Source organism: Hylobates moloch, unplaced genomic scaffold (assembly GCF_009828535.3).
Source record: "Hylobates moloch isolate HMO894 unplaced genomic scaffold, HMol_V3 SCAFFOLD_25, whole genome shotgun sequence".
NCBI lineage: Eukaryota > Metazoa > Chordata > Mammalia > Primates > Hylobatidae > Hylobates > Hylobates moloch.
This window is the reverse complement of record NW_026652300.1, coordinates 3,738,767-3,755,594: the sequence shown is the minus strand read 5'-3', so window position 1 is coordinate 3,755,594 and position 16,828 is coordinate 3,738,767. Positions and strand designations below refer to the sequence as shown.

The 16,828-nt window shown below is 41.0% G+C and overlaps 1 protein-coding gene and 1 pseudogene across 1 annotated transcript in view; one reads left to right on the top strand and one right to left on the bottom strand.

Moving 5' to 3' along the window:
- The first annotated feature begins 471 nt into the window (after positions 1-471).
- The window catches only part of XKR3 (XK related 3), an 85,892-nt gene continuing 69,535 nt past the window's right edge, over positions 472-16,828 (top strand). Inside the window, exon 1 of the mRNA XM_058434446.1 lies at positions 472-516. The gene's annotated coding sequence lies outside the window, so the exon portion shown is untranslated. The remainder of the gene's footprint in view (positions 517-16,828) is intronic.
- Positions 13,860-16,828, bottom strand: part of LOC116812231 (spermatogenesis-associated protein 31E1-like) — a 55,249-nt pseudogene continuing 52,280 nt past the window's right edge.

Below are 16,828 nucleotides of genomic sequence, written 5' to 3'. Positions count from 1 at the left end.
AAAGAAAAAGTCTAAAATTTACATACAAAATAGCCATTTTCAGTTTTTGTCATTTTATAAGATCTATTATATCTTTGTGGCACCTATCACAGCCATTTGATAAATTAATTTGTAGATACAGTAAGAAGGTCGTATATTTATTAAAGTTTTTAATAATGATTTTAAACTTCCTTATTAGGTGGCAAAAAATAATAAAAATAAATGCCCAGAACGAGTATGTTATAAAACTAAATTCTAACTGCATGTAACACCTATAGCATAGTTCATTTGAACTGAAATTCACATAAAATAATCATACTGAAGTCCAAAAAATTTAAAGATGTAGTGTAAATTAAATTTATACAAAATTGAAGCACTAGGTTTCCTAGATACCTGCTGCCTACAGTTAGAATCTAATTCTTCTGATTATTCTTGTAACAAAATCTTTTGAAATTCTAAATTCTGAAGCAGAACATATCAGTGAAACTTCCCACCACTGTCTCTTGTATTAGCATCAAGGAAGAGAGAAAAAATAAGGTAAAAAAAAAATTCTGCTGTGTTTATTTTTTACCTTCCAAATCTTGCTGAGTATTACTGTTCGACAAATGAAAAAAAATTATCATCAGTTGTACCCGTTTATTGCCAATATACCTGGAAAGCAAATTCACTTTGTGTACAAAGTTCAGGTACTTAAAACATAGTAACCAATAAAAATACTCCTTATAATTAGGCTCTTGATTTTTGAGATGCTTTGTTTATCTACTATAGTACTCTTAAGACAACCTGTTAGAATTATTTTAAGTATTCTTTCTATTGATATTTTTCTTAAGTTTGGCTGTACTATCATAGTAGAGCTTTCTAGAAAGAAAGCAAGTAAAGTTGCTTAACAATTTTGATATATACATTTTTTCAGTTAAGTTCAATGCTATCATAGAAAATTATATTTTATTTTTAAATTGTGGGTTGAAAGTCTAATCTGTGACTCTTAAACATGAAGATATTGCTTAATATTATTAGTCTTAAACTTGAGCATCACGTAACATCAGAGTTGAAGACTTAACTCTAACATCTTTATATAATAGTTATATTTACTTGAAGTCTATGTCAGTCATATATCCTATTTGTCTTAGTCATAATTGTTTTACAGATGATAATAGTTTGTGCTTTAGTTTTAAAACAGGAAAAAGGGTATTCTATCACAAAAGAGGGGTATTAAGGAAGGAGTTATAACTTACAAGAGATTGTGAAACAGTCATCCTATTTCTAGCATCTGTTAGGTTTGCTTTCTCATCTATGACTGTGCATGACATTTCAGGGGTAACATCAAATCTTTTTTAAAAAATGAATATATTATTTACCTGTCACCACAATTCTTTCCTGATTACTCTGTCACTTCTTAGATATTATGCAACTATTTTTTAAAGTAAGCATAGTAAATGATTGAATGAAACAATGGTCTCAGTATTATGTACTGAAGAGGGGTGTCAATGAGATGGCGTACTAGGAAGTGTCAGGCCTTCATGCCTTCACAGAGTCAGTGAATTAATAACAGTATTTGGACCACAATACCTTTGTGAGAGCTCCAGAGACCAGCTGAGAAGCTGCAGCACCCAGGTCCATGTTAAATGTGAAAGAATCCAGCAAAAGGAGTGTGAACATTCACGTCATTTTACTTGTCAGTGGATCTGTTTCCATCTCCCTATGTTGCATAGTGTGGCAGAAACAGGAGGAACACCTCCCTGCCAAGACTCCTCACTCAGTTTAACTCCCTAGGATTCTTCCAATTATGCATGCTAATAGTCTATTTCATTTTTATTGCTGAGTAGCACCCCATGGTATAAATGTACCACAGCTTATTTGAACATTCACAATTGAAGAACACAAGGGATGTTTTTAGTTGAGTTGCCTTATACCTTCATGTACAATTTTTTTGCATAAGTTTTATTTTCTCTAGGATAACTGCACTGTGTTGCAGGCTTGTCTGACAGCTGCATGCCAAACAGTTTTGGACTGACTCTACCATTTTACGTGCCACCAAGCAATGCATGAGTGGCTTGTTATTTCTACATCTTCACCAGCATTTGGTGTTGTCATTACTTGTTAAAACTGTAGATGTTTTAATAGATGCAGTGATGTAGCTAATAATGTTCAGTGACTTTTTGTGCATTTATTTCCCATGTTTATATGCTTCTTAATGAAATGTCTTTGTACACTTTGTTCATTAGCTAATTAATTTTTACATAGGTATAGTAATTGGGTACACATTTCACAAATGCTTTCTTCCATCTGTAGATTGGCTTTTTAGTCCCTTCGTAAGTTATTTCACAGAACAGAAGTTTTAAGTTTTGATTTGATCTAATTTATCAGATTTTTTTCATGGCTTGTATTTTTGGTATCAAATCCAATAACTCTTTGCCACACCTAAGAGGGTTGAATTTTCTTTATTATTTTTTAAAATTTCCTAAAAAGTGTTAGAATTTCAGATTGCATTGAAGTTAATGAGCGATTTTGCATTAATTTCTGTAGGGTGAGGTTTATGTTAAGGCTATTTTTCCTTAAGGCTATGGATGTCCACCTGCCGTAGCACCATTTGTTAAAAGGCTATTTTTCCTCCACTGATTTACATTTGCCAGCTTGGTGACATATTGCATCATATCCAAACCAGTGTGACTCTATTTCTGGGCTTTCTCTTCTACCTTTTTTTATGAATCTATCCCTAGGCAAATACCACACTGTCATGATTACTTTGGCAGTATAATAAGTCTTTAAAACATTATTGATAGATTCTTCCCATTATATACTTCTTTTTCAAAATTGTCTTAGCTATCCAAGGATGTAAGTTTGCTTTATCTAAAAAAATTCTTTTTGAGATTTTGATAGGAATTGCATCAAATATATAGGTCAAGCTGGGGGAGATTAATGCAACATATTGAGTCTTCCAATCCATTAACACAATGTATCCTTCTTTATTACTACTTTGATTTCTTTACCAGTGTTTTATATGTTTCAGCATATAGAGCCCATACCTGTTTTGTTTTAACGTGTATCAGAGCATATCATATTTTTTGGAGAAGTTGTGGATGATACTGTTGCTAATTTGGGGTCCTCCTGACCTGTAGCATGGGGAAATAGCAGATTGCTGACTAATTTAGATTCATTTCAACTGTTCAGAGGATAGGGGGCTGGGTGGTGGTAGATGCTTAACTCCCCAGTGGAGCCCACTGACAGAATAGGGTAGGGTAGTGGAGACAGCAGTCAAGAAGCACAGTGCAATCATCTCTACTTAGATCTGGCTGTTTAACCACTATTGTTGTTGGGTGGACCTGGGTGCTCAGCTTGCTATTGGACTTTGCTGACACTGGTTAGGGAATTGGAATTGGAATGCTGTCCTCTCTTTTAGCTGTGTGAGAAATAGAAGATTAGCTGCCTACTCTGACTTTAGAGGTAATCAAAGCATTACTGACCTGGGAGAAGCTTGTCTCTGTACATGGCTGCAGAGAAACTGAAGTAGTAGTTTTTTTCTGTGGTGTTCATCTGGAGTAGTTTGGTTATTCTTCATAGAACGGTTTTGTGTGGTTGTTTGTAGTTAGGTTATCCTTTCCTGGTCCTTTGGCTGGGAGAGAACAGGATTTTCTTGAAGCTCTTTTTGTTTGTGCCTATTGGAGATTCAGAATTGGAAACTTCTATAGTCCATTATGTGAGATACATGGAAGGCAACAAGAAAACCCAGTGTCTTTACCATAGTATCACTCTTCAAGTCCTGAAGTCCCTAGACAGACCTTTCAGAGTCTTTGTTTCTTGTCATTATGTCTGTGGTGTTTTAGTTGTTCAGAGGAAACACTGGGGTGTTGCATTGTACCTGGAAGTCCCAGGAAGTCAAAGTTTGAGGAAGGCTTTAAAGTACCAAGCAAACCAAATCTCATAAAGCAAAACATGGGGAGGTATGATTGCAGAGAATGAAATGATATGATTTACCTATAATAAAGTGATTTTATAGAATAAACTTTTCACCACAATTAATCTCAAAGAAGTTTTATAATATATGTGAAAAAGCCAGTGATTTATAGCATATAAATAATATAGGTCAATGAAGAACAGATGAAATACCTGCCATACACTTTGGAAAAAAAATAAAGTTGGCAGTGCTTCCAGAAAATATTACCAAAAATATGTTCTTTTTCAACTGCAGAGGGATACAGTAATAATGGCTTCTCATAGGTTTTATTTGTTAAGTAACAAATAATTTAATTGAAATCAAGCACTTACTTCTAGTTCTCTGGGGCAACGTGAGCAGTTGCCAAACCAACTCTTATGAAAGCCAAAAATTAAAAGTGTAATATAATATTCTTTTAAGAAAATAAAAATGGCTGTCAAGAAAGAAAACATCTGTGAGATTTGAACTCCAATATTATTAATTTGGGATAAACTTGATAGTTCATTGAAATAGTCAACTGAGGAGTAACTGTGGATATATTCCCAGGAAAGAGACCATTTCTGAGTCCAGTGGGGTTGGGCTTCCTGCCTAAATAATTTGTTAAAGAAAGTGTTGTTTAGACATTTAGCTAGAATATTTCAGCAAATACAGAAAGCCATTGACCACAGATACTAGGATCTAACACAGAATGAGGTTTTTATTCAAAGCCGTAAGGGGAAAGTTCATATCTCAACCTCCATCCTAAGTGATATTCAAGACTGAGGTCAAATTTTTCATATTACCTACAAGATATAACTACCTCAAAAGCAGCAACTAATTGATTGGTGAAAGTTCCATGCCCTAAGAAATAGCCAAAACAAAACACACTAAGGGGAACACTCAAAGATAAAAAGTTGAATTAAAAGATTCTTCATAATAAGTAGGTTTTGGTGTTCTCTGAGATGAATAAATGGCATCTAAGGGCAAAACAGGTGGATAGTAGGACAAAAATAAGTTTCTTAAGTAGAGAATTTTACCTCATTGAAAAATGAACCATATAGTAAAAAGTCAAACAAATTTTTATTTCTTTGTTCCTTGTATAGTAGATTCAGCACAAATATAGCAAGAATAAGTACTTTTCTAAGTAGATCTGAAAGTAAGTTTGCCAGGTGTGGGGGAAAATACATAAATGTAAATGTCACATTTCATTTTGCAATTTGATAGTTTGCTGACAAACAACATAGAATTTATTTTTGGTACGAGTCTCTTCCTTGCAATATTGAGAATATAATTATACTAAAATGCTATTTATTGTTTATTTAAAATGAAAATGCACCTGGGAATTCCATGTTATATCTGATGACCATATATGAAAGATAAGTTAATAAAAATTGAGCTCAGAGTAGATAACTTTCATATTAAATTACAAGATAAACCAGAAGGAAAAAATGTATAGAAGGGCTAAAAGGCAGAATATGAAAATAAATTCTACACTGAATATTATTCCACATAAGTTGTCATTTAATAAAAATACATTTTTCAACTCACAAAGATTAAGCAAATATTAAAGACTTAGCGAAAGGCAAAGGAAAAGAAGTATAAAAGCTATTTGTTTTTTAGCAAGGACAAAAACAAATATCAAAATTAAAGTGGTACATATAAATTTGTGTGGGTTTTATTTGGGGGGACTAGAAATACATTTTACCTTTTTACGAAAAAAATGTCAACTAACTGGGCCCTTTTAATTACCTACAGAAAGTGTAGAAATATGGTAGTTAATGTCAAAAGCAGGAAACGTGAATATTTTTTCAAAAAAATGAACAATTACAGAAAGTGTAAAAATATGGTAATTAATGTCAAAAGCAGGAAAAAATAAAGTGGTGCAAGAAAAATAAATTAATACAATAAAAAAGAGGTTCAGGGTAGAGAGAGGGATTGAACAACAAAGGCTAAAAGAGGGGCAGCAAAGGCAGAGACGGAAAATCTTGAGTAAATAAAAAGCTACCTAATCAGATATTATGTACATAAGAGAGTAATCAGATGTAAATGCTTCAAACTTATGTGTTAAAATATTAAATACTCTAACACTGGATTGAGAAAATATGCTTTTACCTGGGAATAATTACACTGAAATATTAAAACAAAGGTTTAGAGAAAATTAACAAATGTTATTTAAAAAGGCCACTACAAATGTATTAGACAGAAGAAAATTTTAGAAAAAAATGCAAGCAATAAGGAGGGACAATAATAATATAAAAGGTGACAGACAAAATATGAAATATCAAAATATGAAAAAATTTTTAAGATATATAACAGTCACACATTTAAATGCTTCAGTAGCATTGTCAAAATATAGGCCAGAAGCAAATTTGATGGATATTCATTTATATTGACAAATCACAATTGTAGTGAGAGGTGCTTAATATATCAATCATCTAGACTGATGAGTATACAGACATTTAGTTGTTAATAGGAATACTTTGCAATTAACAATTAACAAACCTTTTACATGTATATAAATGTTGCTACCTTCACTCTTAAAAAGTAAATATGTGTCTTAACTACTGCATACCTTCTGCTTACCAAGAAAGCATTATTTTTAATGATGATTTACTTGGTTCAAAAATGTGATCTTAACAAGTTTTAGATAGATAATTTCATATAGGTCTGATTTTATGGCTAAATGTAACCAATATAAAATTAACAGACTTTCCTTCTCATTCTATGAGGCAAGTAGTACTCCGATAACAAAACTAGAGAAAGATTGTAGAATAAAAGAATGTTACAGACAAATATCTTTCATGAATACAGACAAAAATTCCCAAGGAAATACTAGCAAATCAAATCCAGCAATATATGAGAAGAGGTACATTCCATAACCAAGTAGATTTATCAGGAATGCAAGGTTAGCTTAATATTCAAGAATCAGCTATGCAATGCTTACACAATTGAGGAGCCCAAACCATATGACAATCTCAACAGATGTGGTAAAATATTTTATAAAATCCAACACCTTTCTATGATTAAAGCACTCAACTAGGTGAGAATAGAAAGAAAATACCTCAGCCTGAAAAAAGGCATCTACAAAAACCCCAAATCTAACATGAAACTTAATGCTAAAACCTGAATGCATTTTCCTCACTTTCCAGAATAAGGCTAGGATGTCCACTGCTGCCACTTCTCTTTGACATTTTACTGGGAGTTTGATTTTGATGAGGGGCAATTGGGCAAGAAAATAAAAACAAAAACCATCTGAATTGGAAAGGAAAAAAGTGAATCTATCTCTGTTTGCAGATGACATGATCCTGTATACAGAAAATTCTGATAAATAAGAACTAATAATTAAGTCCAGCAGAGTTGCAGATAACAAGATCGCATACAAAAGTCAATTATTTATCTACACAGTAAAAAAGAGCAATCCAAAAATAAAATGAGATTAATAAAAACATTTCACAAAGACAGCAAGAGAATAAAATACTTAGGAATGAATTTAACAAATGTGCAAAAATTATAATCTAAGAACTCTAAAATATTGTTGAAAGACATTGAAGAAAATTGAAATAAATGGAAAGATATCCAATATTCACGGATTGGAAGAGAACATTAAGTGACAACACTGCAAAATTGACCTACAATTTCAATTAAGTCTCTACCAAATCCCAAGTGGCTTCTTTATAAAAATAGCTATGACAATTCTACTATTCTTATGGACTTTCATAGGACCCAGAATAGCCAAAACAATACACTTTCCATTCAAAATTTACCACAAAGCTGCAGTAAAGATAGTGTGGTACTGACACAATACGCCAATGAAATAGAATTGAGAGTTCAGAAAGAAGCCTTCCCACCTGTGCGCAATTGATTTCCAACAAAGCTACCAAGATAAATGAATGGGGAAACATAGTCAAAACCTCAAGAAATGGAGCTGAGACAACTAGATATTCACGTGAAGTTGGAACCCTGTCTTTTACCACAATTATCTCAAAATGTATCAAAAACCTAAATTCAGGAGCTGAGCACTATAAAATAAAACTCTAGAAAAAAATGTAGAAGTTAATCTTTGCGACCTTAGATTAGGCAAACGTTTCTTCAATATGTAATGAAAAACACAATAATAAACATCAGTTAAATTGAATTTCATTGAAATTAAACTTCTGTGCTTCAGAGAGATCATGAAGTAAAATGGCACTATGGGAGAAAAATATCGTCACATCATATCTAGAGCTAAGCATAGGAAATGATAATTAGCTATCAGAAAAATGAAAATCAAACCACAATGAGATACAATGAATCTCAAACCACAATGAGAGATATTGAATAGAATGGAGTGTAATCAGAAAGAAATAACAGATGTTGGTGAATATACGGAAAAATTGGGAACCTCATCCAATTGCTAGTGGGAACATAAAGTGAGGTTGCTTCTTTAGAAAGCAGTCTGGGAATTTCTCAAAAGATTGGACATACATTCACCATATGTTCCTAAAATTAAGATATAATTATGAACATTTGTATATGAATGTTACTAGTAGCATTATTCACAATATAAATGTTTCCATCAACTCCGGGTATGGAGGTGGGCCTGGGTTGATGTTACCCTTGCAGTGGGTTTGCATCATACATTCACTCACCATATATCTGATATAATTGATGCAAATCCATATATTCTATAATAAAACCACCAAGATAAATAATTTGGACAAATTACTTAAACTTTGTTGCCTCAGTATGCTCGGCTTAAAAATCGGACAGAATAGCAAGCCTGTTGTAGAAATCTCGAGTTTAGGAAACCCCAGCCTTTTAAAGGGAGGTAGCAGCAAACCTGCTTAACTTCTGCCTTAGAAAGAGGCATTATCTTTATCTTCTTTTTTGTTTTGTTTTTGTTTTGTTTTGTTTTGTTTTGTTTTGTTTTGTTTTGTTTTGGAGACGGAGTCTCGCTCTGTCGCCCAGGCTGGAGTGCCGTGGCGCGATCTCGGCTCCCTGAAAGCTCCGCCTCCCGGGTTCACGCCATTCTCCTGCCTCAGCCTCCTGAGTAGCTGGGACTACAGGCACCTGCCACCACGGCCGGCTAATTTTTTGTATTTTTAGTAGAGACGGGGTTTCACCGTGTTAGCCAGGATGATCTCTATCTCCTGACCTTGTGATCCACCCGCCTGGGCCTCCCAAAGTGCTGGGATTACAGGCGGGAGCCACCGCGCCCGGCCTACAGTTATCTTAAATATAAATTGTGTACATGTGTCAATTAAAGAACAAGGAATATCAACCTGGACAAGAAAACACGATACAAAAATATGTACGCTACTTATCTCAATTGATGCAGAAAGAGCATTTGCCAAAATATAGCACAGTTTTATGATAAAAACTTTCAGAAACCTAGAAATAGAAGGAAACTTCCTGAACTTTATCAAGAGCATTTATCAAAAACAAATAGCTATGTCATGCTTAAAGATGAAAGAATGAATGGTTTTCCCCTCAGGGTGGAAACAAGGCAGAGACATCTGCTCTCAGCAATGCTGTTTGACAGAGCACTGAAAGTTCTAGTCAGCACAATTGGGCAAGAAACACGTTAGGCATACTGATTGAAAAAAAAGAAAGAAGGAAAGTGGCGTCTATTGCAGATTACACGATTATCTTTGTAAAGTCTCAGAGAAACTAAAAAAAGTCTTGTAGAATAATAGTATTTAGCAAGTTCACAGGATAAATAATCTATCCTCCAAAATTCATAATATTTCTATGAACTAACAATGAATATGTGGAAACTGAATATACCTTTACAATTGCTCTAAAGAAAATACTTAGGCATAAATCTGACAAGACATGCAGAATCAAGATGGCAAAATTTACAAAATGTGCATGAAAGAATTGAGAGAAGAACTAAATAAATTCAAACATACCTTATTAATGGTTTGGAAGACTCAAGATAGCAAATATGTCAACTCTCTTCAAATTAATGGGTAGACTTCATGACAGTCATATCAAAACCCCAGCTACATATTTTTTATGCATATAGATAAACCTATTTTAAGTTTATATGAAAAGGCGCATGATATTGGTGGAGAGATGGACACATAGGTCAGCAGAACAGAATGAAGAACTCAGAAATTGACACAAGTAAATATGCCCAACTCATTTTTGACAATGGTACAAAAGTAATTGAAGGAGAAAAAATAGTCTTCTTAACAAATGTTACTGGAGAAAATAAACATTTATGGGCTCAAAATCTCCGTGTAAACCTCGCACTTTATACACTAACTAGAAATGGTTTGCAAACTTAAATATAAAAGGTTGTACTATAAACCTTTTAGGAAAAGAGAGTTCTGAAAAAGTTATTGGGATCTAGGGCTAGATAAAAGTCCTTTGTTCTTATTTATATGTATCTTTTAATGTTTTTTTGTTTTCAGTAAAAGATCAATGTGTACCTGTGCTTATTCTAAAAAAGAAAAAAATGTTCAATGTGCTCTTCCAGGTTAATAGACAAATCAAATAGACTCACCTTTCTTTATGAACCCATAGTGTATCAGTGATCCAGTCATTATTGTTTTCCTCAGAGGAAAATTCTCTTTACGCTCATCACATTTTTGGAGCATAGAACCAGAGGGCCTAAGGTGAGATGAACACGCTGCCAGTGGAGGTGAGCAGGAAGGAAATTTCCGAACCCAAGAACTGGCAGAAACTGCTGGAGAGAGAAAGTTACTTGGGCAAGTCTAGAGACCAATTGTGATGTGCCTTTCTCTGTAGAATAATAAAAAATAGAACAGGTGATACTAATCGAATGATGTTGCAACACACCCATATGTCTGTATGTGTATACAGACCTAGGCACATAGACACACATAGATATGTGTAATATGTGTGTATTTGTAACTGAGGTTAAACCGTTAGGCAATAAGAATGCAGTCCTATTTTTCTACCCTCTCTTTTCTAACATCTTTCAAACAGATGATGTTTTGCAAGATTTTCAATTATTTTCAATAATTAAAAAAATTTCAAACAGAACAAATATGCATGCTGAATTATTTATCAATCCCCTATTTTAAATGTGGCTGTAAATAAGTGACCTGTTGTATAGATATTTCAGCATCTTAGATGTTAAAGTAAACACATAGCTGCTCCTCATTTTTAGAAGAGTGGATTTACAATATATGTGTCTGATGCAAGTTGTATATTTAAATTACTTAAAAATACATCTTCTTTGGTAAGAGTTTTTTAAAATAAATGTGTGGCACATTAGAATGTTTTTAAGAAAAACTGCTTTTTAGTTTGTATTGTCTAAACATCAGAATTTTACTTTGAAAGATTTCAAAACTTACAAGAATATTCATATTTGACCTATAAAATAAGTAACTTAGATGGAATAGTTTGAATTTGGAAATTTCTTTCTACCACTAAATTTGAAGTAGCAATGCCACATTTATTTTTACAGATTTTCCTTGAAACATTATATTGGCTACTGGAAAGAGTTAATACCCTTTATGAAAGTATGATTTTAGTGATGCAACTTATCTATGAGGTAGATTAGGAAGCATTACTTCCTGTGCCCATTAACTAAGAAGATTTTATGAAACAATTTTTAACAGGGGCCACAGTCAGTACCGGGAGTGTGGTCAGGCACGCCTCCCTCCTCACTGGGCCCACCAGAAGCTTTCAGGGTTCCAGGAGAAACATGCCCAGGCATGCAGAGGCTGTCACAAAGGAAGAAGGGCCAGCTTGGGGAACCCAGCACAGGGGGCCTGGCCTCATAGGGGAGTGGGATAAGGTTTTCTGAGGAAGCTGTGTCCAAGCTGAGATCCTTCCTGTTCCATGTGCTCCAGCACAAGGCCTGCAGGAGGCGCACTATGAGCATGGCCAACCTAGAAACCAGCTGGGTGGATTCCCTGGGCATTGAGGGGGAGCGTGGCCTGAGGAGCTGAGCGTAGTCTCAGAAGGACGGCATCAGAGGAACTCTAACCGTTTCTATCATGAACGCTTACAGTTTGATATCAGCATGGGAGTTGTGATTGGGTGATCTTGGGAAGGGTCTGTCAGCGGGTCGGGGGAGTCGCTCTAAGTTGGACGCTGTCTGATAGAGGAGGCTTTTCTATTGTTCAGTATCTCATATCTCAAGGAATCTTATCTAGAAGAGGGCAGAGGGCCACCAGGAGAAAGGCGCTGCTGGTAATGAGGTAGATGCCGCTCATGTTCACCAAGTGCGGTGCTAGGGATTTTAGAGGGTGGCAAAGTGACCTTGATATAATTTCTCTGTGGAGGTCTCTGTGAGAGTCACTGTGAGTGTCTTCGTGGGGATCTCTGTGTTGGTTTTGAAGGGTCTCTGTGTGCTTCTCTGTCAGAGGTTTCTGTGCGGAGGTCCCGCTGGGGGTCTTCATAGGAGGGTCTCAGTGTTGGGGTCTCTGGGGGTCACTGTGGGGAATCTATGAAATCTCGATGAATGTGGGGTCTCTGTGGGAATCTTTGAGTGTTGGGGTCTACCGGGGGTCTCTGTGGGGTTCCTCTGCTGCAGGTCCCAGGATCCTGGGTCCCATAGATGTTGGGCCCACACTAGAGCTGTCCAGGTCACCACCCCAGACAGGACTTGGCTCCAGCAGTAGCCTGGACACCCAAAGTGACACCAGGGCGTGTTTGAAACAGATCCCCAGTGTGGGTCCCGCCAGGCCTGGGGACAGACCTGTCGCCTTGTCCTCAGCCTTCACAGCCCCTGCAGGTGCAGAGCTCTCCCTGGGCAGAAGGCCCCTGGGCAGAGCCCTCTAAGGAACCAGCTCCTGCCTGCCCTGCCCTTGCTCCTGCCTTCCCTGGGGATGGCCAGGAAGGACCCAGTACCAGGACGAAGAGAGCACAGGACTGGGCCCTGTGGGGACTGTCCCTGCCAACCATGTGACCAGATTCTCTGAGCCCCAATGTGTCCCTTGCCAGCACCTGGGCCTGGAACCATAGATGTGCTTTGTAACCCAGGCCAGCCCTTCCCTTTTGGGTCCCCCTCCCCTGGCAGTGGCACTGACCACTTTTGCTTGTAACGTTCACCAGGCTGCAAGGACCCTGCTTACAGCTGTGGGCAGCTTATGGATCCTGCACTTGCAAACTTATGCTCGTCTTCCCTGATTCTTCTCCCACCTCTCACCCTGCGCCCTAAGGTCTCCTCCTGTGGTTCCTGACCATAGAGTCCCATCAGAGGGGCAGGCAGCAGCCCTGGGTGCCTCCTGAAACAGACACCCCACACTAGAGGGCTGGGAGACTGCTCTGGTGAGGCAGGGGACACCAGACATGAACCCAGGGGTGTTATCAAGGCTGAAACAAGAGCTGGCGGGGCCCAGGTCCATCCCAGAACTCAGCAGGCAGGAACGGGTCTGGGGAGGGTGTCATCTCTTCCCCACCAGGAGATCCCAGAAAGAGCACTCCCCCTTCTGACCCAGGGCCAGCACAGGACACCCCCCACATTCCCCAGCTACTATGGGGCAGGGAGGCTGCTGGGATCCATCACTCCTCCAGCCTGAGGGGAGCCTACCACCCCCCCAGTCCATGAGGACCTACAGACCCAGCCCCTACAGCAGCACAGAAGTCACCTTAGAATGGGGAATGCAGTGAGCCAGAGCCCGGGTGGGATCTCCATAGAGTTTGCTTTCCTTACACATCCTGAAGGCTCTGGGTCATGATCCAGTTTGGAAACCAGACACAGTGTGGGGACAGGGAAAAAAGGGGGTCCTCCAGGTCCCTGTCAGCCTCCTCTAGGCCCAGCCATTCTGGAAGCCACACTCAGGAGGAGCTGACACTGAGCCCTTTCAGGCATGCTAGCATGGCACACACAGAAGCCATCACCTCTGCAGGGAAAGCAGGTATACTGGGAACTTCTCCATGGAAGTCAGGAACACATGGGGACTGTTATGACCCATGCAGGACAGGTTGGTTGTGTAGGTGTCCAGTGTTATTTGAGTAGAGCCCCCTGTCTCCCCCAGGAGAGGTGTGGGAAGCCTGGTCTGCTTCAGGAGGCAAGACACCTCTGTGTAGACTTCTGTTCCTGCAGCTGTGGATGGGGCCACCCGAGGTGCTTGCCACTCATGGCCCTTGATGGTGGGGACCAGCTGGGGACACAAGCTCCCTGGGAGGTGGGGGCCCAACTGCTATCTCTGTCTCTGATGCCCTTGTTTTTGACAGGACACTTGTGGCCCTTGAGGGTGGCTTTGGGGCTGCAGACCAGGGCTCTCATCTCTCTGCTATGTTCCTGGTGGTAGTGACTCCTGTGGCAGCAGGAAGGCACATTCTCCTGGGCATGGAGGTTGCCTTTGTGGCGATTGACCTCTGAGGGACCACGTCCCTGCTGAAGCCCCAGTTTGTCCACCAGGATTTGCCCCACAACTCTGATGATGGTCTGGGCTTCATCAGCCATGCTGTGCATAAACAACCTTGCTGGGCCAGACCCCCGGCTCTGGACAGCATCTGCCCCAGGCTCGCCTTTCTGCAGGATGTCTTCCTGCTCTGAGCCTCTTTTCCTGGGGTGTGGACCCTGTGGTTGGTGACTGATCTTTCTCTGGAAGTTGCTTTCTGATGGTGCCTGTCCCTTCTCTGGCTGAGGCTGATTGTATTTCCTTTCTTGTCTCCTATTTCCCTGGTGTGGGCAGAGTGGCTCCTCCCACTGGCTTCAGAGGTCCGGGATCCCTTGGACCTGTGTCCCTGCTCCCCTGGCCTGGGCCTCCTGAGGGCCTTGCCCTTGTCCGAAGAGCCCAGCGTCTTTGTGGAGCCTTCATTTTAGGGCTCCCAGGCTCCTGCTGCCCCAGTCTGTCCCCTCCCTTCCATGGGAGGGCACATGGCCCCTGGGAAGCTGTTGTGTTCCTCCTACTGAACACACTCTGGGTGGTGAACAGAGGGGCCTAAGTGGGTGGCCTGTATGTGGCTGGGAGCATGTCCATATGGTGGCCTAGAAGGCACAGGCCTGTGGTGCCCTCCTGGAGAAGGATGCTGGAGACATGGCCTGGCAGCTGCTCCTCTGAGTCCACCTGCACTATGAGCGCAATCTCACTGAGCACCTGCACTTTCAGGCACAGCTGCCCTGAATCCTGAGCAACACAGATTGTAGACACTGAGGGGTTACTAGTGGTCCCCAGAGCTCCTGTGCTCCTCAGATCCACCTGAACACTTTTCCCAGTCTTGCCCTCACACTGGCTCCCACGGTGACTTTCCGATCGGGGGCTTCTCCTCCTCAGCCTCCAGTGCCTCCAGGGCATCTTTGGCCCTTGCCCACTGGGGCCCTATGCTGAGCTCTTGCAGGGCTGTGCTATGACAGGGGTCTCCTGGGGACATGCTCTCAGTCTCAAGCCATGCCTCATTCCCAGCCATTTCTGAACCCACACTCCCCTCAAGTCTAGGTTTCCCGGACCCCAGGACAGTCCTGCTCTGCCAGGTTCTGCCTGCAAGGTTGCACATTGGGGGCTGAGAAGATGCCCTGTCCTCCTGTCCAGTCGGAGAGGCCTCTGATCACTCATGGGTGTCAGCTGACTGGGACCCTTTTGGGGCCCTCTGGACTTCCTCCTGCTCAGGTGGTGGGGCAAGGACAGGGCCACTTATGGTGGGGACTGACTTGCTTGTTGTTCTGTTGTCTCCTGGACCATTCTGGGGAGGTTTTCCCAATAAAATGGCAACCTTGGCTACAGATTCAGCCAGAGATTCCCAGGAGGCCCAGGGGGGAATGGTGGAGTGTGGGAGGGGTGGAGGCTGAGCCTCACCTGACTGGACATTTATGGGCTCCAAGGACTGAAAGTCTGGACCCCACCTGTGCCTCACATGGAACTTGAAAAGATATGCTTCCAACATCTGCTGGGTGCAGGGATGGAGGAAGGAAAGCTCCTGAGAGATGTTCACGTGGGCTTTCCCACCCCTCCAGGATGCCAGCTTTCCCGGTTTCCTGTGGGTGTCAGACTTGGGAACAGCATGTTTGGCCATGAACCAGGAGCGATGCACAGACACAGGGATCCAGCCCTCCTTGATCTCCCCCACCTTCCTGTCCAGATGGACCTGCGGCTTGTTTTCCAGGTGCTTCTTGTCTGGGTCCCTGGGTGCATAACTTACTGATTGGTACTTCCAGGGCCTCCTGAATTCACTTTCTGATTCCTCCTTGTCTTTCTCCAGAAGCTTCACTGAAGTCCTTCCTGAGCCTTGATCCTGGTTCTGGCTCTAGTTTGGACCCTAAGCACCCCTTCCCAGAGAACCTTCCAGAGCTCCTGAACCCTGCCTTCTGCACATCCTTCATGCCCTTTCCTACAAATTCAGAATCCTGGGAGGGCAAGAGGACCTCCTGCGTGTCTTCTGCCTGACTCTGGAGCCTCCCTCTGAATTCCCCCTCAGGCTGCAGCAGGTCTCTAGATGCCTGGAATCTGCTGGGAGGCCACAGGACTGTCCTGGTGGATGGTGCTCTTTCCTTGCCAGTGGTGCTCTGGGAGCTCAGGGCTGGTGGCAATCCCGGGAAGGATGGGGCTGACTTAGGGTTCCGGGAGGCTGGCCTCTCCTGGGGAAGGTGGGCAGTGGGCTGGCTCAGGACGGCCTGAGACTTTTTAAGGAGAGAGGGCAAAACCCTCTTCCACTTTGGTCACTTCTGCAAGGGCCACTCAAGATACTCCTTTCCAGTGGGGACGACAGACTGTGCCCTCTCCTGGGATATAGGGCAAGATGCCCCCACAGACCCTAATCTGGGATGGAAAAGAGCACGGTAGGCTTGGGACAGGGGTTGAGATTTGCCCCACTGTGTCTGGATCCCAGCCAGAGGCGGGGGCTGGGACTGGGGCCAGGTTGGAGTGAAAGGTTGGGGCTGGGCCACGTGGTGGGGCTGGGGCTGGGCCTGGGAAAGCTGTGAGGGTGTCTCCACCTCAGTTTCACCTGGAAGAGAAGCGGAGGCTTTATCCAATGGTACAGAGTGCTCATTCTGTGGGGAAGGGTTCCTAGAAACCCAGGCCCTGGCCA